We start from the raw sequence: 27,586 nt of genomic DNA, 5'->3' as shown, positions 1-27,586 counted from the left end.
AAAGACTTGTACTCAGAAAACTATAAAACACTGATGAAAGAAATCAAAGATGACATAGACAAATGGAGAAATATACCATGTTCTTGGATTGGAAGAATCAATATTGTGTAAATGACTATACTGCCCAAAGCAATCTACAGATTCAGTGCAATTCCTATCAAGCTACCAATGGCATTCCTCACAGAATTAGAACAAAAATTTTTACAATCTGTATGGAAACACAAAAGACCTCGAATAGCCAAAGCAATCTTGAGAAAGAAAAATGGAGCTGGAGGAATCAGGCTCTCTGACTTCAAACTATACCACAAAGCTACAGTAATCAAGACAGTACGGTACTGGCACAAAAACAAATATAGATCAATGGTACAGGATAGAATGTTCAGAGATAAACCCACGCACCTATGGGCACCTAATTTATGACAAAAGAGGCAAGAATATACAATGGAGAGAAGACAGCCTCTTCAATAAGTGGTGCTGGGAAAACTGGACAGTTACATGTAAAAGAATGAAATTAGAATACTGCCTAACACCATCTACAAAAATAAACTCAAAATGGATTAAAGACTTAAAAGTAAAACCAGACACCATAAAACTCTTAGAGGAAAACATAGAAAAAACACTCTTTGACATAAACCACAGCAAGATCTTTTTTTTTTTTTTTTTTTTTTTTGCAGTACATGGGCCTCTCATTGTTGTGGCCTCTCCCATTGCAGAGCACAGGCTCCGGACACGCAGGCTCAGTGGCCATGGCTCACGGGCCCAGCCGCTCCGTGGCATGTGGGATCCTTTTGGACCAGGGCACGAACCTGCATCTCCTGCATCAGCAGGCAGACTCTCAACCACTGCGCCACCAGGGAAGCCCCTAGCAAGATCTTTTTTGACACACATCTTAGAGTAATGGAAATAAAAACAAAAATAAACAAATGGGACTTAATTAAGCTTAAAAGCTTTTGTACAGCAAAGGAAACAATAAACAAGACAAGAAGGCAACCCTCAGAATGGGAGAAAATATTTGCAAATGAAACAACAAACAAAGGATTAATCTCCAAAATATACAAACAGCTCATGGAGCTCAATATCAAAAAAACAAACAATCCAGTTAAAAAAATGGGTGGAAGACTTAAATAGACATTTTACCAAGGAAGACATACAGATGGCCAAGAGGCACATAAAAAGATGCTCAGCATCACTAATTATTAAAGAAATGCAAATCAAACTACAATGAGGTATCACCTTACTCCAGTCAGAATGGCCATTATCAGAAAATCTAGAAACAATAAATGCTGGAAAGGGTGTGGTGAAAAGGGAACCCTCTTGCACTGTTGGTGGGAATGTAAGTTGATACAGCCACTATGGAGAACAGTATGGAGGTTCCTTAAAAAACTAAAAATAGAACTACCATATGACTCAGCAATCCCATTACTGGGCATATACCCTGAGAAAACCATAATTCAAAAAGAGATGTGTACCACAATGTTCATTTCAGCACTATTTACAATAGCTAGGACACGGAACCAACCTAAATGTCCACTAACAGATGAATGGATAAAGAAGATGTGGCATGTGGGATCTTCCCAGACCGGGGCACGAACCCGTTTCCCCTGCATCGGCAGGCGGACAATGGAATATTACTCAGCCATGAAAAGAAACACAGTTGAGTTATTTGCGGTGAGGTAGATGGACCTATAGTCTGTCATACAGAATGAAGTAAGTCAGACAGAGAAAAACAAATACCATATGCTAACACATATATATGGAATAAAAAAAAAAAGGTACTGCTGAACCTAGTTGCAGGGCAGGAATAAAGAGGAAGACACAGAGAATGAACTTGAGGACATGGGGTGGGAGGGGGAGGCTGGGGCAAAGTGAGAGTAGCATTGACATATAATACACTACCAAATGTAAAATAGTTGGCTGGTGGGAAGCAGCAGCATAGCACAGGGAGATAGGCTCGGTGCTTTGTGATGACCTAGAGCAGTAGGATATGGAGGGTGGGTGGGAGGCTCAAGAGGGAGGGGATATGAGGACATGTGTATGCATATGGCTGATTCACTTTGTTGTGCAACAGAAACTAACACAGTATTGTGAAGCAATCATATTCCAATAAAGGTCTATTAAAAACACCAAAAAGCAAAACTTGTGCTTCAGTGGGAAGCTAGAAAGCGTTAACAGGAGAATGGTGATTACAAACTCTGCTTTCTGGTGTGATTACTATAGCTTGTAACACTGGAGCAATGAAAAAGGGCATTCAAATTTTAGCTCATTTCTTATTTAAAAGATCCCAAAGGTGAATAAATCCTGCATAGCAGTTACTCTTGATCTGAGAGCCACATACCTCTAGAGGTTGGGTAGGGGGAGCAGAGGTTATTGCAAAGGGGTCCATAAATCCCATAAATCCACGTGACCCTAAATATTATTAGTAGGAAGAATAATGTCACATACATATGTCCTATTTTAAATGCATGTATATGCTATTAAAACAAAATAGTAGAAATTTCTTTAAAAATGGAACTGGGTTTATAAAGTTGCCTTTTCTCAATCATTTTCCATTTTGTTGCCATATTTGCTTTGGAGTCCTGAGTCACAGTGTAAGAAGTTCGAATACCCTGAGGCTCCCATGCTGTGAGGAAGCCCCGGCCACATGGAAAAGCCATATGTAGGTGCTCAAGTCAACAACCCCACTGAATTAAGCCTCTAAGCCACCCAAGTTCAGACACCTGACATGTAACAGAAGATACCTCTAGATGATTCCAGCCTCCAACTCTTGAGTGACACCCCTATACCCATCAACCCACCCTGGTATTTGAGTCTTCTGAGCTGAGGTTCCAGACATTTTGGACCAGAGGTAAACCATCCCTGCTATGTCCTGACCCACAGAATCTGTGAACTTAGTAAAGTGGCTATTTCATACCACCAATTTTTGGAGTGGTTTGTTCTGCAGGAATACAAACAGGAACAAGCTTTAATAACTGTACAAAAACCAAAACATTTTTTAAAATGGGCCTTCAAGCTCAAGGAATTTGAGAATGAGTGTCATTCAGGGTTCTTTGGTTGCAAGCAACAAAAACCAAGACTGACCCACTTAAGGAAAAGAGAATTTATTGGCAGAATATGGAGCTGGAAAGATGTAAAGGAATTAAAAATAGTCTCACTCAGGAAGGCCATACGGAGGCCTTGATAGCAGGAACTGATAAAGTGTTTCTTCAAGATTCAGTCACTGCTAAGAACTGTACTCTGAACGTGGTCGGTCCTGTCACTATGATGCAATGACTGACCCGTCAACCCAAACTGGGCCACATGCCCACACCTTGTCTAGCAGAACAGGACCAATGATCTGCAGCTTCACCAAGACCAGCACAAAACAGGGAAGGAGTAATTCTCCCAAGGGAAATCAGGGTACACTTCTTTACAAAGGGAGGAATAGGTGTGGGGCATCCAAACCCACGTTGTACGGAACCATTGATTCTCTGACGTATCCTAGAGGCTGCTGCCTTCATGTTCTAACAAACTTTATTCCAGTATTCATATTACTCAAGGATGACTGAAGTGGATGAGGTTTCTGGTGGCTATTCAGGGCTAGACTGGAGTTGAAGATCTTCCCTGCCTTGTATTTGTGTGCTCCATATTGTATTGGGTACTGAGGGTCTGTAGTGAGTAGGAGTTCTTATGCATTTGATCCATGATGATGGTAATAGAGCTCGTCTCTGTCTGAAGCTGACTTTATACATTGGTGGTGGTGATAGTAGTAGTAGTAATAGTGGTAGTAGCAATAGTAGTGATAGTAGTAGTAATAGTAGTGGTGGTAGTAGTAGTAATAGTGGTGGTGGTAGTAGTAGTAATAGTAGTGATGGTAGTAGTAGTGGTGGTGGTAGTAGTAGTAATAGTAGTGGTGGTAGTAGTAGTGGTGGTGGTGGTAGTAGTAATAGTAGTGGTAGTAGTAGTGGTGGTGGTAGTAGTAATAGTAGTGGTGGTAGTAGTAGTAATAGTGGTAGTAGTAATAGTAGTGATGGTAGTAGTAGTGGTGGTGGTAGTAGTAGTAGTAATAGTAGTAAACATTTGGTGTCTCACCCAGACCCCCCATCCCCCAGCCACTGTGACTATTAGCTGCTAATGACAACCAGCTTCCCCTTCCCCCAGAGAACTACCCTCAGCTGATGGGAGGCCTCCTTTTCCCCACAGTCAGTGACTAAGGAAAGGAAAGGCTAAAACAAAGTTTGGCTTAAGGGGCGATAACTGTTGTGTGGCTTGTGCTCCAGAGTCCTCTTTCTGTGAATCTGGCCAAAACAAGACTTTCCCTGAGCCCACCTGCTTGCCTGACTCCTTCCCCTTCCTTATCTTGCTCCACCCTTTCTTGAAACTTTCTCTGGAGAGCACGTTCTTAACATCGGTCTCAAAAGAATCTCCATCTCAGGCCCTGTTTTTAGAAAATCCAACTTACAACACTGGTGTAGGTCAGTGGTTCTCAAACTTGTGCATGCATGAAAATCATCTACAGGGCTGGTTAAGACACAGGTCACTGGGCCCCAATCTCAGAATTTCTGAGCTAGTGAGTCTGGGGCAGGGCCTGAGAATTTGCATTTCTACCAGATTCCCAAGTGATGCTGATGTGTCTGGTCTGGGCACCTCACCTGGAGAATTATTGCTTAAGCAACTGATAAGTTGGTATGATTTTAAGCACTGGGCAGGACTCTTCCATACCCCTTTCCTATGGCAAAAATATTCTGCCAAGTAGCCCTGCCATGGGCTGATGAGCCTGAAGTTCGTACTTAAACTCTTCTCGGTTAGGAGGTTGGAGACTTCAGTGAAAATGCAAATGCTATCCAGAAAGCATAAACACATTGTGTTTTAACCCCTTGCATGTTAGCTCTATTGTACTGTAGATTACTTAGCCAATTATTTAGCAGAGCTCCGAGGAAAATGGCCATAAGGAGAGGAAAGTTTTGATGAGGTCAAAAAATTAAAGTCCAATCACAGTGTTTCCAACTTATTTTAGTCACAGAATCCTTTCTTCAAACAAAATTTCAGAGGAAGCCCACTATATAGAACCAAAGGGAAAGGATCCGAAGAATCCTTCAGGGCTGAGTTGGAAAACACGGGTCTATACATCGGCTGTGTTGGTCCAAAGAGGTCTTCAGCTATTTTTCAGTTTGATCTGGGGCTGGTTCCATATGGTACATTTATTTTGAGGAAACAGACCAACCATATGATTTCACTGGGAAACCAGAGCCCCCATATTGCATTTCAAGATCTGCAGACTACTGCTGAGAAAACATGCGTTATGAAAGAAAATAGGATTTGGCTCCATTGTTTATATAAACGATGCTTAGAAAAATCCATGTTAGAGGAATACCAATGTCATGGGCCATGTACAAATTTTTGGATGTTTTCCCTTCTGTGTGTTTCATGGTCTTGCTTTTTATTTCAGTAAAAAGGCTATGGCATATGAAAATGCTTAAGTAACTACACATTACTGCCTGTGATGGCTTAGTTTTGATGGATGATGTGGGATTGCGCAGCTCATTGCAAAGTAATGCTTTTAACTCAAATCAGTTTTAAGGGAATATGTTTTACACATTTATGCTCCAGAGTTAGAAAAAAGCTTTTTTCCTACAAAACAGCACTTCTTGAGACACTCCCACGGGTCGGGGAGGTGGGGGGCTACCTCTTTGGCTCAGACAGGAGTGTTTACTTGTATGGACTTCAAACTGCTGCAAGTTTAGGGCCCACAGGCTGCTGTCTTAATGAAGCAGTTAATTATGTGTGAATTACAGATCCTGACAACCCCTCTGATAAAAACAAAAGGACTGCATCCGCAGTATTCTGTGGCCACTAAGTAATGACAGACTGTCTGCTTAACATGACGCAGTTATCTTTAAGTAAAGCCCCATTCTTGCAGGGCAGCAGAGAAAATTCCTAGTCAACACAGAAAGGAATGAGAGTCATGAACGTGGACGCACAGGACACTTTGTTTCCACCCAGCTGAGGTTTGGAGTGCGAGAGCCAAAGAGTTTTTAGAGATGCTGCAAGGATCCTGAATGGGCAGGAGTTGTTTATACCCTTTGCTTGGGCTGCTTCACATTCCCGGGAGATGCCCATTATAGCAAAAGACTGTGTGATGGATGTTTTAATAGCCGAAAAGTTGCCCTCTTCTCTCTCCCCACCTCCTTTCTCCCTGCTGGAGGCACAGGGATGCTAACTTCCCGGTGGATTTTCAAAGAGCCAATTGTCTGTTCTGAATGCTGACTGCTGTTTGGAAGGGGGGTAATGTGCAGGCCTGCATTCAGCCAGAAGAGCAACGCTGGAGCCCAGCTGTGGAGCGAGGCACTTTCAGGTCGCTGACCTGGACAGTCAGAAAGCAGGAAAGCGAGGCTGGTGATGGAGCTAAAAAATAAACCTCGACCTCAACAAAGCCTTTTCTCCATTTAATTTGGTGGTCACTTTTAAGGAAAAGTGAATTCACTTTCAATTTCTCAATAGGCACTGGGTTTGGGATGCACAGGCCAAGGTCCAGTCTCTTTATCATTAGCCCCTGGATGAGAAGATCCAAATCTGCCTTGTTTGGGCAGGGTTAGTTTTCCTTTAACCAGTTCAAGGGATTGTTTGTCTAACCTCACCATTCGAGGTGACAGATAGCAAAGCAAAGTGAATAGCATGCATTCACCAGCAACACAAACCTTTCTGTTAGTTCTCAGAACTCCTCCACCAGCCAAACAGCAAAATCAAGGCAAACTGAAAGGGCACTGACATGCAAATGAGGCCCTGCACACTCTGCGGGACTGCAGAAAAGCTTGCCTTCCCGGCTGGGAAAGGCTGCCCGACTGGGTGGGGTCTAAATGGGCCAGGCCTGCCTTCTCCTGGGAAAAGCACCTGGGGAGAAGAGCCAGAATTAGCCCAGGGGAAGCTGGGTTACCGGGGAGAAGAGCCTAGGGAGGATTAGGCAAATCAGCAAAGTTATAGGGTGACCAGTTGTCCTGGTTTGCCTGGGATTTAAGGGGCTTCCCCGCATATGGGACCTCAGTGCTCAAGCAAGGGCAAGTTGGTCATCCTAAATTAGAATGATTTGCTAGCCTTCACTTTCTCAGCTAGAAAGCAAACAGGACCATTGTCATTGTGGAAACAGTGAAATCCACTTGACAAAAAACTAGTCAGTCGACCTAAAAAGAATTGGAAAATTTTATTCAAGCCAAATTTGAAGATTATACCCCGGGAAGAGCATCTCAGAAAGCTCTGAGAACTGTTCCACCCGTTAGAAGTCAAGACAGTTTTAAAAGTTTTTTGAAACAGAAGACTGTACATTAAATGACATATTATTGACAGTTTACATAATCCAGATTTAAGCATCATCGTGGTGGGTTGTGTGACCCTTTACAAGATCAAGAAGGAATGTTATCCTTTAAGGAGTTGTCTTGTTAATGCTAGGAGGTTGTTGCTGTTTATGGTTGAGCAGGTATTCCTGCTGATGGGGGGAGGTTTGGTCGATGCATAATGTAGACACACAATATACAATGCAGGGGAGAGGGAAGGGCAAAGGGCAGAGAAGAATTTTTATGTTTACATTTTTCTTGTCTTGCCATAAATATGAAATTTTTGAACCCCAGAAGCTCCTTATAACTTGTTTCTTCGCCCTCCTTCATTGAGCTTCACATCTTTTCTGTAGTCTACTCTAAGTAGCAAAATTAACTAGTGAAATTTTCTTTCCTTTTTTCAGTCTCCAAGTTCCCACCCATGGGGAGAAGGGTCATAAATGTTGAAGTGACTGTCTGTGGGAGAAAAGAGGATGGGGAATCTAACGATTAGGGGCCTACTATGTGCCAGGTGCTGTTATATGTTTCATGCTTATTAGTTATTGACACCCTCAATGTCCTATGAGGTAGGTGGAATTTTTTGTAGATGATGAAATAAGGAGCTGATAGGTTAGGTGTAATTTTCATAACTTCATTTTAAGCAGTGATCTGACAACAAAACTCCTCAAGTTACCACACTGCCTCTTAAAAAGTTATAGGTGATTGGGGCAAGGAATAGACATTTCCTGAGCCAGACACTTGACAGACTTTAAAAAATAATGTCATTCATTGAATTCCATGTAGTTTTGCATAATTATTATAAAATATACATGACTTATAATATCATTTGCATATTGATAAATATAAAGTGAAGCTGTATCCAGTTTCTTGTATACCTTTTTAGGTATTTCCACACATGTGGATATCTTTCTATTTTAGTACACATAGGTCTTCCTTTTTTTTAAGCAGTTGGGCTGCCCCTTATTCAGATATATGGTATTCTGACATATGAATGTATCACACCATTTAAAGTTTCCTATTAAGGACATTAAGAAAGTTTTCATTTTTTTCCCATTACAAACAATACCATGATACGCATTCTTGTACACTTATATTTGTTCCCTTTCATGGGTACATTTGAAGGACAAATGTCTAGAAAAAGGAGTGTACACTTAAACTTCTGGTGGATGTTCCCAAAAAGCTGTTCAAAATTGTACTGTTTTAACACCATCCAACACAATATGAGTCCTTGTTTATCCTCCATCCTAGAAAACACAGAATGTTCTCTTATTGACCAAACTGGTAACTAAAAAAATGAAATTTCACTGTTGCTTTAATTCGCGTTTCTTTATGTAAGCATTTGAATATCTTTATATTTGTTTATTGGGCAATAATATTATCCTGCAATAAATGTGCCCCTGTGACAGTTCTGGGGGTAAGTGCCAGGAACACAAAGATGAACAGGGCAAGACACCTGGCTTCAGGTACCTTGCAGTCTATCAGACACATAAACAAAAACTGCAGTGAGGAATTATAGGTACTGTGGAGGAAGCTCATATAGAAAACTGTGGCAGTCCAAAGAGCCATGTGGACAGTTCTCCCAGGATGGGGCAAGGCTGCAGGTCAAGTGTGTGGAGGAGCTAATGTTGAATGTGGCCCTAGTAGAATAAAAGGACTTCTGGAGGTAGGCAGATGGGGATCTTGACTCTGTTATTTACTGTGCTATCTTGGGCAATTTCTTTGACCTCCCTGAGTTTCAGTTTCATTACCTGTCAGATGGGGATTAAGCTGCTGCTGCTGTTGCTGCTTCTGCTGCTGCTTTCCCCCCTCCCCCTCTCCCTTCCCTCCCCTCCCCTTCCCCTTCCCTCTTCCCTCTTCTCTTCCTCCTCCTCCTCCTCCATCTTTTCCAGGAAAGGGAAACTTTTTTTGAGCCCCCAGAGCCACGGGGTCCAGTTGGAGACCACCCTGCAGGGGAAGGAGGAGGAGGTTGTAGGTCAGCCTGACCCTTGTTCATCTCGTCGCAGTTTTATTTCCAGGTGAGGTGGCTATGGGAAGGGCCGACGATGCTGTCTGTACGCGAAGCACCAAGTGTAGGGGGTACTCTTTCTGGATGTTGTTGTCTGAGAGTTCTACCAGCTTCCCACTCTTGGCCCATAAAAATCAGATGCTGCTGGTCAGGCAGGATGCCCTCCTTGTCTTGGATTTTGGCTTTGACATTCTTTATGGCGTCACTGGGCTCCACCTCAAGGGTGGTGGTCTTGCCTGTCAGGGTCTTCACAGAGATCTGCATCTCTGCATCCTTGTTGAAAGAAAAAGTGGAATTATGCTTCTTAAATCACATTGTTAGGAGGATGACATGAGGGAATGCTGATGTGCAAGTAACTACTCCATTTGAATTTCACTGTCAAGAAAAAACCTTCCCATTCAATAACCAGCTTCCCTTATATCTGAATTAGAGTACTTCCAAACTCAGCCAATTTTGAGTTTTCAAATATGAAAATAAGAATAGTGACTTCAGAGCCTGGCCTTGCTCATTTGTGATAATATCTTCACATGACATAATGCTCTTACTGTTACGTGGTGTAGCTGATGAACGTTTACACTGTCAAAGACAATAATTTCTGGAAAAAAGTTTATAAAACTATTGGAAAAAAATACTTTAATGCCAATATAATGGGAAGATGAAAGAAGACTGGACACAAATCGTGATTTGGAGAGGTGTGTGATTGAAGCTATGTCTGTGCCTTGGCAACTGTGAAATGCTAGAGCAACTTCAGTGACAGCAGTGGTCTTCGTCAAAGATACCAAGTTGACTTCTCAGTACCAAGTTAAATGTTCAGATACCGTGAAAACAGGCTGAGAATACTGCTACTCTTTCAGTTTCCTTTAATTTACACATATTTACTGAACTGCCCACTGAGATGAATAGTTACCCCTTGGTGGGGGGGGCTCCTGGGAGACATCAGGCTGTGAGAACGTTGCTTTTATGACTTTGGAAGGCAGTGGGTTTAATTCTCACTTGCACAGAATTTTGTTTATTCTGTTTGCCTTGAGAGAGACCATCTGAACAACTCCCAGTGGGTTTTGGTCCTTGGGGAGCATCCAGTTGGTCATTTGCTGATCTGTGAGTGTGTTTGCAAATGGACTGTTTTCCCACATGGGCTGCCAGGATGACCTGAGGATCACAAAGAGCCCACATCCAGGAGAGTTAGTTCACGTTATACTCTGAGAGGTCAGCTCTGAGGTTGCATGTGGGAGGCCAGGGCTACACTCAACCGTGAGCGTGACCAAATAAAGGTTATATTCCAGGCACTGTGTGGTTTGCCCTAAGTATAGCCAAGTTCTTTTGATGATGTTCAAAAACAGTTTTAGAAACTGCAGGGAGTATAGGAGCTTTTCTTAGAAGTCAGCTATCCAAGGCCTCCAACCTAGAGTTCAAGGTGGCTGAAAGTGGCAGAGTAACTTCCCCATAAAGACAAAGGCCCAAAGGAATGTCAAGGTTAGAGCATCATACGACTCAACAACTAAGAAACAAACAACCCAATCAAAACATGGGCAGAAAACCTAAAGAGACATTTCTCCAAAGAAGACATACAGATGGCCAGTGGGTACATGAAAAGATGCTCAACATCACTAATGATTAGAGAAATGCAAATCAAAACTACAGTGAGGTACCACCTCACACCGGTCAGAATGGCCATCATCAAAAAGTCTACAAATAAGAAATGCTGGAGAGGGTGTGGAGAAAAGGGAACCCTCCTACACTGTTGGTGATAATGTAAGTTGGTGCAGCCACCAAGGAAAACAGTATGGAGGTTCCTCAAAAAACTAAAAATAGAATTACCATATGATCCAGCAATCCCACTCCTGAGCACATATCTGGACAAAACTCTAATTAAAAAAGATACATGCACCTCTATGTTCATAGCAGCACTATTCACAATAGCCAAGACATGGAAACAACCTAAATGTCCATCATCCGATGAATGGATAAAGAAGATGTGGTGCATATGCACAATGGAATACTACACAGCCATGAAAAAGAATGAAATAATGTCATTTGCATCAACATGGATGCAACTAGAGATTATCATACTAAGTGAAGTAAGTCATAAAAAGACAAATACCATATGATATCACTTATATGTGGAATCTTAAACGACATAAATGACTATCTACGAAACAGAAGATAGTGACTCACAGACTCACAGACATAGAGGACAGACTTGTGGTTGCCAAGGGGGAGTATGGGAGGGATGGACTGGGAGTTTGAGGTTAGTAGATGCAAACTATTTTATATAGAATGGATAAACAACAAGGTCCTACTGTATGGCACAGGGAACTTATATTCAATATCCTGAGATAAACCATAATGGAAAAGAATATAAAAAAGAACATATATATATATATTTATATATAACTGAATCACTGTGCTGTACAGCAGAAATTAACACAACATTGTACATCAACTATACTTCAGTTAAAAAAAAAACACTTGTTAAAATGCCTGATACTACCATCATTCTAATCAAAGGGCAATTCATTCTTTCTCCTCTTTTCACTGGTATAGCTGCTGACTCAGTTTTTCTGTAGCATTCTAACACTTTAACAAGTAAAACCATATATAAACAAAACAAAACAAAAAGATTAGAGCAACTTTTTGAGATCATTTTAATTAAAGTAGAACCTACATACCATAACCTGCACAAATCTTGAGTATAGATTGATGAATTGTTACCCATCTCCCATGTAATTTGCAATAAAAATCGAAGGCAAAACTGTCGAACACAGTCTTTGCATATATTTTGAAATTAAAAGAGCTTCTTTTTAGATTTCCCAGTTGTTAATTCTGGATAAATTAACCAAAGCTAAGCTTTTCTCTCTTTCTTGCTCTCCATGTCTTTGCTTTTAGTCCTCTTATTTTGCTGGTGTTTTAAGCACCTGGTTGATCTGATTATATTGAATCCAGCCCTTCCTAACAACAAGAGAGGGAAGGGACTTCCCTGGTGGCGCAGTGGTTAAGAATCCGCCTGCCAATGCAGGGGACACGGGTTTGAGCCCGGGTCTGGGAAGATGCCACATGCCGTGGAGCAACTAAGCCTGTGAGCCACAACAACTGAAGCTCGCACGCCTAGAGCCTGTGCTCTGCAACAAGAGAAGCCACCGCAATGAGAAGCCCACACACCACAACGAAGAGTAGCCCTCGCTCGCTGCAACTAGAGAAAGCCCGCATGCAGCAACAAAGACCCAATGCAGCCAAACATAAAAATAAATAAATAAATAAATAAAAAACCAAGAGGGGGAAGATTGTCTTCCCTTAGTGGTTCCAGAGAATATGCTCTGGTACCCAGGGGAGCTCATAGGAGAGAATCAGGCTGAAACATCCCAGGAAATCTCTTTAATGTGTTGAACATGTTCTTAGGTAGTGCTTACTGGGAGCTACAGAAATTGTGACTCTGGGCTCGAAGCAATCAATAAATCAAATGTAACATCTGAGGTAGTTTAAGAGCGTTCCCCGGGAAGCTTGGCTTCTTGGGTTTCTCCTCTGTCACTTAAAACAGAGCTCTTTGTCTTTGGGGTTGATGAGTAGGTATAAAAGCAATTCCAGAGCCAACTGTCAGATAGCAAACACAATTCATGCAAACACAATTCATGCCCTATAATGACAAGGTCATGTACCACATAGAACAGCTTTTAGATGAGCTGTGAGTAAACTCAGATGAAGAAAATCTTATACCAAAAAAAAAAAAAAAGGCCCCACCTCACCTGAGAATACATAGGGATCAAAAGGAGTCCAGCTCTGGTGGGGACACCAGCAAATCACCCCATTTCCGTAATGACTTCTTTCTGTGATTGAATACAGTGGCAACTTTAAGGGCAACTGCAATAACAGTGTCTCATGAAAAATTAACAAAGAATTTATGGAAATGTAGGAAAGTCCCAGAGCAATTAGCTTAGATTTCTCTAGAGTCTGAGAAAAGCCTGGATAATTGCATGCAGAAACTGCATAAAGGAGCTATTTTCATTATCGCTGGATACAGAGAGTCCCATTTTCATCACAATGGGATATAATGATGTTAAAGCTAACGGGAGATATGTTTAAAAAGGTTACAACACAGTTTACCAAATGGTTTGATTTATGTAACTTTGGAGATATACACTTAAGATTACTGTTAAGGGGACTGGAGAGGTTACCCTTGAAATTCCAAAGGCTCCTATAGGATAGGAAAATATATGACTGTTTCTGAAGGCTAATTGTACATTACCACTAGGATGCACAAGGATGAATTTAATTTGTCTCAGAATTGAGAGCTGAATTGTACTACAAGCTGGCACATGAATTTCCATTCTGACTCAGCTCTTGTAAATTGGCTATTATGTATGTTTATAGGTGCACTTAGGGCTGGGGTCCTCTCCCTGGATGCCTTACAAACTCTGAGGTCCTGGCACCCTATGGAAGCGGAGGCAGCTTTCGGAAAACCCACAGAGCCCTTACCAGGCCTACAGAGAGATTATATGTCATTATTTACATGTCACGATTTTCAGTAAAATAAAATGAAATGAAGACCATCTTTTCTTCTGATAGTCATTCACAAGCACTGGCAGTTTAATGACTCTCCCCAAGTCCAAGAAAGCCAGCTTCTCTTTGGCCATCTATAAAGAAATGGGGAAAGAGACATAATACAGTGAGTTTTTATCAACCTCCAGTGTCCTCTGCAATGTCACATACACATAGATCTGGATATCCTTTGCTATCTATAAAAAGCTGTAGTTAAGGCTGTGCCTGGGATTCGAATGATTCCTGAAACCATTGAATAGATTCTTGCTATGAAGCCCACAGAATATTAATAACTTTTGTTAGCTGCAGTGTCGAAAGGATCATAGAGTCTCGATCTTATTTGGTAAACACTTTGTTTAAAGAAAAGAAAGAAAAAAAGAAGAAAGAGATTATTTAAGTGTTTCCAACAAAAGCCTCAGCAGAGGTCCTACTCTGAATGGACACTGCTGCCTGGGGACAAATGTCAACACAGTTCAAGCTTTGTTAAAAGGACTGAAAAGATCGGCTAGCCTGCACATGGGCACGCTTATGGCCAGCATTAAGAAAATCAATCTAAAATAACAAAACCGCATTCACATCACAACCCGGCCAATACACTTCCAGCAGATGTGACAATCATATTTTGACAGTTCAGATAGCTGATAACGGATGGCAAAAGCAATTTCTCTTTGACGTGGGACCTGGGTTTATGCAATTACAACTCCTCTGTTTGGGCCACATTAAGGATGCAAAAAGCAGAGCGAATAAACAGAAGCCAGTATCTTGGTATAATCAATGTAAAATGATGCAAGTCCCATCAGTATTATTCTGGTCTACTTTTAATTTTTATTTGCTGCTGCATTTAATAATAGCCCCAAGAATAAATTAAATTTCCTGCAGTCCCTTTTGCTTCCCAGCTTGCCATCTTTTGCCAGCCTCTTTTTCATCTCCAACGCATTTTTTTTCTTTAGCACATTATTCACCTGGTTAATGAAAGAAAGGAAGGAAAAATGAATAGAAACCTTTGTTGTAAATGGAACTGGCGTTTCACTCAAGCATTCTGAGTAGCTCTGACATTCAACACCCTTGTACCTGAAACTTCTGGACATCTCCCATTCTGGCAGGTCAAATAGAGCTGTTCCTTGGGGGATAGTTTAAAAGTACTTGTAACATGTTTTGATTTACAGATTATCAATTCTGCTGAGCAACAGAGAGACATATTTGGGAGCTGCATAAACAAATACATTCAACTGTGCTGTGGATTAACCTAAAGTGACACATTTATTTAAAAATCTGCCTACTACTTGTCCTCATTGATTAAATGCCCTTAAGAAAGTAAGTCTGATGAAATGAAAGCCATTAAGATGCAGCACACCTCCTCCACTCCTTTTGATGGTTGACACATTCCCTAGAGTGGGAGATTGGATGGCTGATAAGCTAACACTGAATTATAAGCACTTTGTGGAATGTCACTGGCAAATGAAAGATCTACTGTTTTGCTTGCAAAGCAACCGTATGCCTTAACAGCACAAAAATGGGCACGGTGCAGAATTATTTCATCCCCTGTGCTCAGCATACAAGCAAATGTGTACACTGTGCGGGCATGTTCACGGCCGAGATCAGCTCAGCGCCAGCAAGGCTTGTCCTGGCTACAGTCCCATTGATCACGAATAGAGAAGGGCCTTCCAAGGGCCTTTTCAGTGTGGTCAGAACTCCAACAAGCGTCGGGTAATTTTGCTGTGGCTTGTTACCTGAGCTTCTGCAGTTTTGGAGGGGAGAGTGTATGGCGGAATGGCAACCGTGGTGCTGGGGGGTAGAGAGGTGAAATGGGAAACTCTTTGCTGTTTGGAATTAGAGGCGTAAACAACATTTGAGGTGAAGTAGAAAAGGTGCCAAATATGGAGTTCAAGTTATGTCTTTCCTTACTGTCTGATGGCCTTGAGAAAAATCACTTCAATTTGCTGAGCCTCCAGTTTCTTTGGCTGAAAAATGGGGCTAATAATGTTAGCTTTTTATGGGATTGTTGAGAGGATGGTGTGGAATAATGTACAAGAATGTGCTCTGTAAACTGTATAGAAACGTAGAAAGGCCAGGGGTCACTACCTGCAGCAGTGAATGAGAACAGGTGTTTGGGCAGGTGTATGTGGTCCAACTCTGGCCTCACTGCTGTCCCTGGTTCTCCTGTCTGGTTTCAGGCAGCATCAGTGTGAACCCTCTTTGCGAACTGTTCCAGGCTGGACCAGAAAACCTAGAAAATCTGGAATATAGAGAATTTAGCCCTCAATCTAAATGGCGTAATGGATGTTTAAGAAGATTAAAGATCGATCTAAAATTAAAGATTTTAGATCAAAAGTCTAAAATAAAAACAATAAAGGGCACCCTAAAGTGCAGTGAAATACTAGTACATTTTGGAATTGCTTTGACACCAAATCAGAGAGCAGCCTTGAGGATATTCAAACTCTCTCTTTGTTGTTGTTCCTTTTTATGAGCAATGAAAAAAATCTTTAAAAATTTTTCAATGGGGAGTCAGCTTTACGTCTGACATCTACATAAATATTATCTTTCCTTCAAATCTTTGTCTCTGGCTCTGCCCACCAGAAACATATGTTATTTCTTCCAAGTATTTTTAAATAGCATTATTTGTTCCAAAATGTCTTTGGGTTGGATCGGGAAGTATTCAGGGCTGGACAGACCCATGGCCACCTCTATAGCGATCTCACAGAGTTTTCTCTCTGAGGTTGATTCTAGAATGGGCTCTGGATGTCCTGTTCCATTCTGAAACTCTCCAGGGTGGGCAGTGTGGACAATCCTGTTTTACCTCTTGCAATATGGTGTCCACACGATGAACTTGAGTCTGGTTTTGGTTTAGCCAACTGCTAGCTGTGTTGCTGTATTTTCCAGGATTTATCTCTTAACTTTTAAAATAATAATAATAATAATAATAATAACAATAATGATGATAACTTCTAATTACTGAGTAGTTATTCACACCAAGCATTTTTATAAGGGTTAATATGTTGTATCTGCTATAATTCTCCTAGGAACTTGACATACTGGGTTTTACTATCATGTCTGCAGTACAGGTTAAACTTCTTGCTCAGAATCCACAGCTGATAGATGTGAAAAGAAGGATCATAACCCAAGTCTGAGTGACCCCAAATCCTGAGCCATCCATTCTGCTCACCTCACTGGGGTGTTGAGAAGATTAAGTGTGATCATGCTTATGAAAGCATCGTTCTTCCATTTTTTAGAAGCATATTTATTTAAAAATTATGGAAGCAAGTCATTTCTTAGGGAAAATATGGAAAGCACAAAAGGAAGCAAAAACTACTTATTACCCTAACACTTTTTTATAAAAAAGTATAAAGTAAAAAGTCCATCACTTCCAACTCTCACCCCAACCCTCAGAAGATAAACTCTTGTTCAGGTTTTATGTGTGTACTTCCAGACTCCCCCTTTTTCCCCCTTTTTTCTGGTGAGAGTTATTTGAAAAGTAGAAAACTCCAAGATGAAAGTGTGAGTCTGATTTTCTTGTTGTTGTGGCATGTAGGACACGGACTGGCCTTGAGCATCCAGGATGTCCATTCCAGGCTGCCTTTGGCTGTGGACAATTCTGCACGAGCATCTGCGTGTGTGTCAGGAGCCACTGTGGGATGAGCAGCATTCCCAGCTGCCCCAAGTGTTGAGAAACATATGAGTTGACCTGTGTAGACTTTAGGTCCTGGATTGTGTCTGTTTGCCTCCTTCCTTTTCTGCTCTCATTCTCCCTTTCCTGCTTTAGTACCTGACCCTCTCCTTGACTATCATTCATCTTGATTTCAATGGAAAACATTCTGAAGTGAAAGTGACTGGTCGGGTTGGAGGGGAGGAGTGTTGACAGGAGGCAGAAAAAAAAAATCAATGCTCCATTGCTATTTTTAAGCAGCTGAGAATCCATTCCTCTGATTTAGCCAAGTGCTTTGGGGTGGAACTGACCAATACACTCAGTTGCTTCAGTAGATGTCCTATTGCCCCCAAGGGAATAAATCAGCTATGTGGGAGCCAGAGGGGACTTGGGAGGTATCTTGGAATCTGGTGAATAAGTGGAAGGAGAGCTCTTGTTTATTCTCCAGGACAGTGGAGACATCCCTGGCCAAGTCAGATCTCAGCTATGGGCTTTAGCTGGAGCTGAAGCCCTGCTGACAGAGGAACAAATAGCAGCAAGGCTAGTTTTCAAAACAGAATTGGAGTGAATGCTCTTGATCAGATGGGGAGAACCATTCAAGAATATTTCTGCTGTGAGGGCTGTTTTACAATGTAAGTTTGGAAAGCCGTCCGGTGGAGCTCAGAGCAGCCCATCGTGCTTGCCCAGACACCTGAGCAGCACCGCCTAAACTCTGGCTCCCTGGGGGAGGCACTTCCTCTTTCAGAATGAGTGGGGCTCCAAGTCAGCATGTTACCAAAGGGAAGTTTGTGTGCCCGATGCACACAGTGAGGCCAAACAAACCGAAACGTCGGAGTTTGGAGCAGAGCAAGTTTTATTGCAGGGCCATGCAAGGAGATGGGTGGCTCATGTCACAAACTCCCAGAGGGTTTCAGCAAGGCACTTTTAAAGGTATGGTGCAAGAGGGGTGTGGTTGGTTGTTTCGAACTCTTAGTGCAGGAATCCTTTGTTCTTGCAGCAGTCCATGTAAGTCAGGTCATGGTGTTCCTGTAAACCTCCAACAAGACAAAGATTATTGTCTGTTCTGCAACTATTTAATCTCTATATAAATGGAAAAGTGTTATACTCTTAAAGATCAGAGCCCTGAGAATGGGCTATTTTGTATATTTCAGGCTATAGGCAACAAAAGCAATAGAATACAAAGGTTAAAGTAAAACAAACAGATCCCCTATGGAATCAGATTTGTTCTTCCCTAGTACAAGCACTGAATGGGGAAAACTGTAGCTCTAGGACCTGGACACTTGGCTTCTGACATCTTGAGCTCTTCGCTTCTCTTTTACATTTGACTGAATGTCTAGATGTCACCCAGAACCCAGAAATTATTCCTGCTCCAAATGCCCCTTTGTGTCCCATTTACAAGCATATTTTCATCTCTTCCTAACTGGCTAAACACAATTTTAAGCAAAATCTGGGCTTGTCTAGTTCATTACATGTGGCTCTTATCCCCTGTTTTTCGAACATGCAGAAGAATATAGAACAGCTTGTACATAATAATAATAAGGTAGAAATTCCATTGACAGGGGTTAGTCTCTTGTGGCATCAGAAACCATAAGAGGGAGGCTTTGAGTGGTTTATCAATGTCAGAAGAAGCCAGAGATCGAATTACAACTTAATATGCACGGTTGGGTTTGTTTTATTATTTATAACACATACTTCTGAATGCTATATCATTCTTCTGATGGGTCTCCCATCCTGCTCATCCCCCTCACCCAACCTCCATCATTTAAAATATTGTGAACTGCCGCTGCCAGGCAGGCTGGTGCACACGGAGCGAGCCCATCGCTTTCGCTTCAGCATCTTTCTCAGAAGTCAAATACCCGGCTGAGAAACCTGGAATTCCAGAGCTGAGTAAATTGAAAACAAAAAGGGAAACCAAGCTATTTTGGAGTCAGTGTGTCAAAAATGGAGCTTGTACCCCCTGAGGAAGTTCAGAAAATCAAAAATAGCAGACTCAGTCATCAAATATCTCTTCCTCAGTGACAGGCACTGTGCTAGTTACTGGGGATACAGAGAGGGTCTTCTGTCCTTGTGGAGCTTACAGTCTTATTAGGAAGACAGACAACAAACAAGAGAATTCCAGGATGGAACTTATGCTATGAAGGACATGAATGGTAACATGGTGTGATAGAGAATAAGGGGTGAGGTAGAAGAGAGAGTTGCTGTCCAGTGGTGTTCTCCATGAGGAGAGGTCAATTAAGCTGATTTGGGTAGGTATATCAATTTTGAGGCCACTGCTGTACCATTTTCAAACCCTGTTGGTGAGTCTCCAGCAGCAGCTCATCATTATAATATTAATAATGAGGCAGAATATATGGAGTTCATATGGAGAGTTTTCTTGGGAGATGTATTAATTGCCTAGAGCTCCTCTAACAAAATACCACAGTCTGGGTGGCTTAAACAACAGAAGTTTATATTCTCATAGTTCTGGAAGCTAGAAGTCTAAGATCAAGATGTTGGCAGGATTGGTTCTTTCTAAGCTGCTTTCTAATCCAAATCCTTGGATTTTATAAATTAATTAATTACTTACTTAATCAATTTTTTGGCTGTGTTGGGTCTTCGTTGCTGTGTGGGGGCTTTCTCTAGTTGCGGCGAGCGGGGGCTACTCTTTGTTGCAGTGCGGGGCTTCTCATTGCAGTGGCTTCTCTTGTTGCAAAGCATGGGCTCTAGGCGCACGGGCTTCAGTTGTGTGGCTCGCAGGCTTACTTGCTCTGCAGCATGTGGGATCTTCCCGGGCCAGGGATCGAACCTGTGTCCCCCTCATTGGCAGGCGGATTCTTAACCACTGTGCCACCAGGGAAGTCCCTCTCCTTGGATTTTAGATTGCCATCCTCTCCCCCTGTCTTCACATGGTCTCCCCCTGTGTGTGCACATGTCTGTTCTAATCTCCTCTTCTGATAAGAACACTGGTCATGTTGGATTAGGATCCATTCCAGTGACCTCATTTCAACTTAATTATTTCCTTAAAGACCTTATTTCGATACAGTCACACTCTGAGATACTGGGGGTTGGAAATTCATCATATGAATTTTGAAGGGGCACAGCTCAGCCCATAAGGCAAGGAAGAGAACATCTGATTGTAGACCTTTGTATGGATGCAATTTGGGAAGCATTATCTTATCTTCTAGGTACCTTGTAATGTGCTGCACCTGGTGCCTAGGAAAAGGACATCAGATGATACACTGAGACATCATTTTGCCTTCTTCAGATGAACTGGGCTCCAGTAGTGTGGGTCCTGTTCTGAGTGAGCCTTCTGAGAACCTTGGACTGGGCTAGAGATTCTTTTTTAAGAAGTTTTACATCTGTTATCTCAAAATTGGGAGGTGGATCTGACTACCATTTCTGAAAAGGGGCAGCCAAACATTCCACATCTAACTGAATATATATTAAGTAAAAGTAATCAAGCCAAATATTAGAAAAACAACACCTAGTTTAGAAAAATCTATTGATACATTCGTAATTTTATACCACAGAAGGAAATCAGTTGACAATTTATTGAATACCATGTGCCCAACACTCTGCTAAGGGGAATCTAGAAACACAATAATTGATTTATTCTTCCATTCACTCAACAAATATTTATTGAGTCTTGACTGGGTTTTGTTTACAGTGTTCATTTTTGGAAACAAATCTGGCTGAGTATAACTCCAACATGATCTATGCAGCTCTTCTTGTAGAAGCTCTTTTCAAGGCACTGTGGTACTTGCTTGGGGCATGATAGTTATAAGACAGAGATCTGGGCTCCACAGGACTCAGAGGAGGCTTCCTGGAAGATGAGACCTTGAGCATGGGGTTGGAGGGACATCTAGTTAGAATCCATATAGAACAAAGGTGATGAGGAGGATGGAGTGCTAGTTGTGAATATCTGGGAAAGGAATTAGAAGAAGGGAGGCTCCTGAGAGGGATGCTCACTCCCACGGAATTATTAGGTAGAACCTGTGAGTCTTTGTGGACCTGCTGAATCACATGGGTATCAGAGAAAAAGTCCTGGTCTTTGTTTCACACACACACACTCCAGATGATACTCCCTTAGCCCCTGCACTTACTTTGCTTAGGTGTTACATTATGTTAATTATTTATTTAGCTATCTACCTCCCATATTGAGTCTGTGCATTTCTGGGGCACCAGAAGTAGAGCACATTGGCTACTCAATAAGTATTTGTTGAATGAGTGAATTTATCAATTTGTGGGTACTTGGAAAGATTTTCCTTGAATAGGTTCTTTCAGAATTTGTAGTAATGATTTTTTTGGTGGGGAATTAGATAGAAAATGCATCAGTAAATTCTGGTTCATGGTGATAGTATCTAGATAAGGTTCTAAAGTCGATTTGGACGTGTGCATCACAAAACATGACCCATGAGAGGGGCTACGGAAGGTATCTTTTATGCATTATTTAAATGGAAAGTTACTAAAAATGCATGAGAGAGTGGATGAGAGAGCAAGAGAGTGATAAAAGAATCATTCGTCCCGCAGAATTGAATTTAGCATTAAAGAAAACTGAGCACCTGAACCATTCACCAAGGGTACCAAAATGGCGCTTTCGAAGCTGCTCTCATCTGCAGCGGTGTTGACATGGGATCAGATTGGTCCAATACAGAAGCTTAGGCCTTGCAGAGATGGGATAGCAGAGCACAGCAGGCTCTTAGCATCCCCAGGCACCAAAGGTCTTGCTGTGCCTCTCCCTTGTGCTTGTAGCCTCCTACTGAACTGTGAGACTCACATAAATCAATGGAAGTTCCATGAGAGTCAGGAAAACATGCAGGAAGAACTTTTGAGTCTTAGGGGATTTCAGCGGATTCTGAGAAAATTGGTCCAAAGACTTTGAGACAGATACCACCTGGATAGGAACACTAGGAAACAAAAACTCTCAGGAAAACAAAAATCACTTCTGCGGTGAATTATAACTAGATATAACTGAAGATACCAGTAATTATTTTTACCTGCAAATGAATATCTAGAGACATAGTAACAGAAGATAAAATATGTACATTTAAAATACATAAATATAAAATGTATCTAAAATTTCTTATGTTCAACAATAGGAGTTAATTAACTTATGATATATCCTTATGAGAGATTACAGGGCAGTCATTAAATGTTATATTTTAAAAGAAGCTTAAAAGACATGGGAAATGCTTATGACACAATACATTAAAAAGCAGGGTACAAACTATGTAAGAATTAAAGACATGATTGAGTAAAAACACGTATAGGAGAAAGACTGAAGTCTCAGCTATCAAAATGTTAATGTTGGTATTTTAATGTTTTAATGTATATTTAGTGTGTATGGGTATGTATATGTAGGTGGGGAACTATGGCCCACTTTATTGTGTTCCTTTATTTTCTATGCTTTCCTTAAAACATTTGAAATCATGAAAATTTCAGAGAATCAGAGAAGTTAAGAAAATCATAGAACTGACACTTACGTACCCATCACAAAGATTAAGCAGATGTTAATGTGTCATATTTGCTTCGAATTGCTCTCTCAAACATACAAGAAATTCAGCATTACAGATAACAGCTTTGGTCCCACCGTCAACTCTTCCCCCACCCTCCTTTGCAGAAGTAGCCCTTGATTTTTAGTTTGATACCTGTTTGCCTGGAATAGACACTGCGTTTCCCAGGTATTGCCACGTGACTAAATTCTGGCCAGCAGAATTAAAGTGGAAGTTATATACACAACTTCCTGGGAGATTCCTTAAAGGAAGGGGTGGGGGGTTGTCCTCCCTCCCTTTCCCAATTTACACAGCTGGACTGTGGTTTTCCTGGTAGGAGCTGTATTGGGCCACCAGGCAGCAGGTGTGTGGTAAGGATGGTGGAACTACAAGACAGAAAAACCCTGGTTGTCATGTTTACAGAGTTGCCATTACAACCCTTAGCAGCTTACCCAAAGTTCAATTTGACAAACAAATGAAATTGTAATTTATTTAAGCCACTATTATTTTAGATTTCTTGTTACTAGCAGCTTAAACTAATCCATTTAATATATGTACCATTCTCATGTGTGTCTTGTATTTTTACCACATGTTCGTATCCTAGCCAATTTTCACATTGTGTTAATATTATAACTAGGTGGTATCATACTGGACATATCCTTTTACAACTTGCTTTTTAAAATATTTGACAAGATTTTTTAGATATTTTCCATTTTCTCCTATTGGATGACTTAGAAATGATATTTTATTATCATTTTCAACTTCTCCATTTTCCATGATGAAAATGTGTCACTTTTGTAATTAGGAAAGATAAGTACTCAAACATCTCTCTGCTTGAATCTCAGGATATGCATTAAGTGGCTTCAGGGAGTCTAGACATGTATCAAGTATCAGTGGGGAATCTTTCTCATCCATATCGTTCTCTCTCAGTTCATAGAGGTATCTCATTTATTACTCTAGAAATACTGTGTACATTAATAGAGGACAAGAAAGAATTTGTTCTGCTTTAACACTTTTTTTTTTTTTTAATGAGAGTTTCACAATCATGGTGCCGAAGCCAGCTGAATCAGTGACCTGTGACTCTGTGTTTCTGGGTACTTTGCCAAAAGATGGTCTTGTTCTGCTACCCCTTCAGGCAAATCTATTTCCTTTGTATCCCCTAGTCCTCCAAAATATTGTAAAGTGGGAGCAGCATGGTTTTGCTTGATCCCTCTTCTCTCCCACAGTGTCCTTAGTGACTCTCCTATAAGTGAATTTGTGCCCCTCTTCTTCTATTTCCAGGGACATCCCCAGCCCATTTGTCTTCCCATATCCTTCCCCCCACTGATGGCCCTATATCTTGAATCAACTTCCCACAGACCATGGATTTGAGCCCAGCTGACAGCTTATCATGCTAAATTGCTATCTTGAGGTGGTCGCCTTCTGAAGGGCATTTGTACTTTAATAAGGAGCTCTGGAAGACAGAACTGCCTTTGAGAAAGGACTGAATCATTTTGGGTGGAACTTAAGACACCTTGACAAGTGAAAGAGGTAAAGGTTTGGGGCTCACAGACTCTTCTGGGGGTGCTCAAATGATACCATGAAATTTATTAACATGAATTAATTTGAGAATATTTGACCTGGCACTTAAAAACTCACGTGAATGTGAAAAGAATGTGGTAGTTAAGTCTTTCAAAGACAATATTTTACGAAGCCTATGTGTATTTCCAGATCTGCAAGGTAAAATTCTAGCAGGGATGGAAAAAGCCACTGCTGTGCAAAATTTCTACCTGAACATCCTTGTAAGTCAAACAGAGGTATGCACTGGAGAAATTTACACAGGTGAAGACAGACAGTTTAGGTGTGCAGACTGCTAAACACAGCATGAGCCAGAGTGATTAGGTCACCTGAAGGCCAGGTGACTAGATCAAGGGAAACTCAATGGTTCTATGGACGGATACATTTTGGGGCAATAAGAATAATAAGACCAAACAATAATTAGACCAAATCTCAGCAGTAAGGAAAGGGCTCTAGAGATATTGAGCCAAATCTGTTAGTTTGTGGAAAAGTTGCCGATTAGGAATTGGGAAGCTAAGTGTCTAGATCCACTTCTGCAGCAAACTAGCCATGTGTTCTTGGGTCTTTCTAGGTCCCAGGACTCTAAGATGGAAGGTTGGGCCATCTAGAACTCTACAAAGTCTCCCAGCTCTAACATTCTCTTATTCAAAACTAGGTCTGGGTCACATTTTGCCTGCTTGGAACAGGACCCAGGTAATCTATAAGCATTAGCAACGTATTACAAAACTGCATTGATTCTAGCCTGCATAACAAAAATAACAGCTAACATATAGCATATATTACATGACAGCATCATTCACATATATTAACGTTCAATTTGCATAACAACCCCGTGAAATAGGTATATTCTTCTACCCATTTTTCAGATGAGACAATCAAGGCTCAGAGAAGTTTAATAAAATCTCCCAGCTCCATAGGTTTTACTAAATCCTTGTGAGTTAGTTCAGGTCTCTGTGCCACCTGTAACTTAGTGTTATCTGTAAAATGGAAATAACCAGATCTCCCCTATATATCTCATAGGGTTCTGGTAGATATCAAATGGAACCATGCTTGTAAATGATATTTGAAATGGCTTTTGTATTATATTTATATAGACGTGAGACATCATTAATGATTTACTTTAGAAGAGGGATCAGATATGGTTAAGCCCTCAAATATGGAATGGCAGTGGCAATGAATGAATGGAGCTTGGTGCTTTGTCTCAGGAATTTTATTCCTTTACCTTTACTATTGCTGGAGGTGGGGACTGTTGTACTACATATATGTTCTTCCTCCTGCTCCCAGATATGGAAAAATATATGATTTTGTTTATATAACCAGGGAATCTATCCATCTATCATCTAACTGTCTTTCTGTCTATCTTTCCATCATCTGTCTATCTACCTGGAAGAACTATACCACAGGTACATTGTTCTTGTAAATAGATGTGCTTGGGCTGGTGGGACCCTCATGTGGCATCCTTTGGAAACATTTCTTATTGTTTCTGGATGTACAAATCAAAGACACCAAGAGTGACATAATTTAAAACTAATTTTGGTCTAATAAAATTTAGATATAATAATTCTCACTATTGCAATTTTATTTTTCCTATGAAATAATAGAACTTTCTTTGTGAAAATAGAAAAGAGAAGAGCAGACATTTTAGAATGTATAGCTGAACTTTGACCAGATTAGTATAGTCCTATTTTCCATGCCTTAAGGCCACCTGCAAAAATCTTAAATAAAAGTTATAGGCATGTACTTATTTCTTCAAGTCCAGTGGAAACATTCATATAGAGAGGTCTTATATAAATCAACTTTGATTTAAAATGCTTCCAAGGGCAAAACAGTGATATCAGCGTCCTGTGGTCTGTTGTACTCTTATTTAGACTTTTTCATTAAGACTAGAAAACTTATAAACCACAGGCTTTTAGTGTTTAAAATTTATTTCACTTTGTTCACACAAATTTAATTATTCCAGAAATCAGAATTCTGGTGTAGGTCACTGCTATAGATACAGCTTTTCTCATGTGAATTCCTGGAAGCTTGTTTTATTCACAGCATTTTTATTTACGTAATATTTGACACATGTGAAAAATACACACACACACATATACACTTAGAAGCTTGAATGAAACTGTAAGAAACTTCGGTGAAATTACCTGTTTTTCCCTGATTCCCTCATTCTGTTATCAAAGGTAACCACTCTCCTGAACTTTTGTGTTATTCATTCCTTTGCTTTTTTTTTTAAACAGCTTTACTGAGATATAATTCATATACCATACTACTCACCCATTTAAAGTGTACAATTTAAAGTTTTTAGGATATTCACAGTAGTGCAACCATTGCCACAATCAATTTTAGAACATTTTTATCACCCCCAAAAGAAACACAGTACCCGTTAGCAGTTACTACCCTTTCCTCCCCAATTCCCCTCCCCTCCCCTTTAAAATACAGTTGTCCCTCGTATCTGTCAGGGATTGGTTCCAGGACCTTCCATGGTTATGAACATTCATGGAAGCTCAGGTCCCCTATGAGTCCTGGCATTGGTATCCCCAGTTCCACATCTGTGGATTCAACCAATTGCAGATGGTAACATAGTACAAGACCCCTGGGCTGGTGGAATCCAGAGAGGCACAACCTGCAGATAGGGAAGGCTGACTGTATATCTTTTTACCAAAGACATACTTACACATATGCTTTTACCACAATATATACTTAGCTTTGATTTTATTTGAATTTAATATAATTTTTCTCGTACTTGATGTGCTCTTTTTTTCACTCAGTGTAATATTTCTAAACATCCATGTCCTTGTACATAGTTACAGTTAATTCAGTTTCAAAGCAGTGTAATTCCACTATTTAGATAAACCACAATTTATTTGTCTATATCCTTGATATAAACTTGATTTCCTGCACTTTTTTTGCTACAATCCCTCTGTTCTGAATGATTTTGTCCACGTCTCCTGGTGTACACATGCAAGGGGCTCTCTAGCATCTAGCTGGCACTGTAAATTACAAATTCAACTTTACAAAATAACGCAAAACTTTATTGCAAAGTAGTTATAATTCATACTTTCATTAGTTGAGTGGT

This window comes from Mesoplodon densirostris, chromosome 3 (assembly GCF_025265405.1).
Source record: "Mesoplodon densirostris isolate mMesDen1 chromosome 3, mMesDen1 primary haplotype, whole genome shotgun sequence".
In the NCBI taxonomy this organism is placed as follows: domain Eukaryota; kingdom Metazoa; phylum Chordata; class Mammalia; order Artiodactyla; family Ziphiidae; genus Mesoplodon; species Mesoplodon densirostris.
This window is presented reverse-complemented; position numbering follows the sequence as displayed.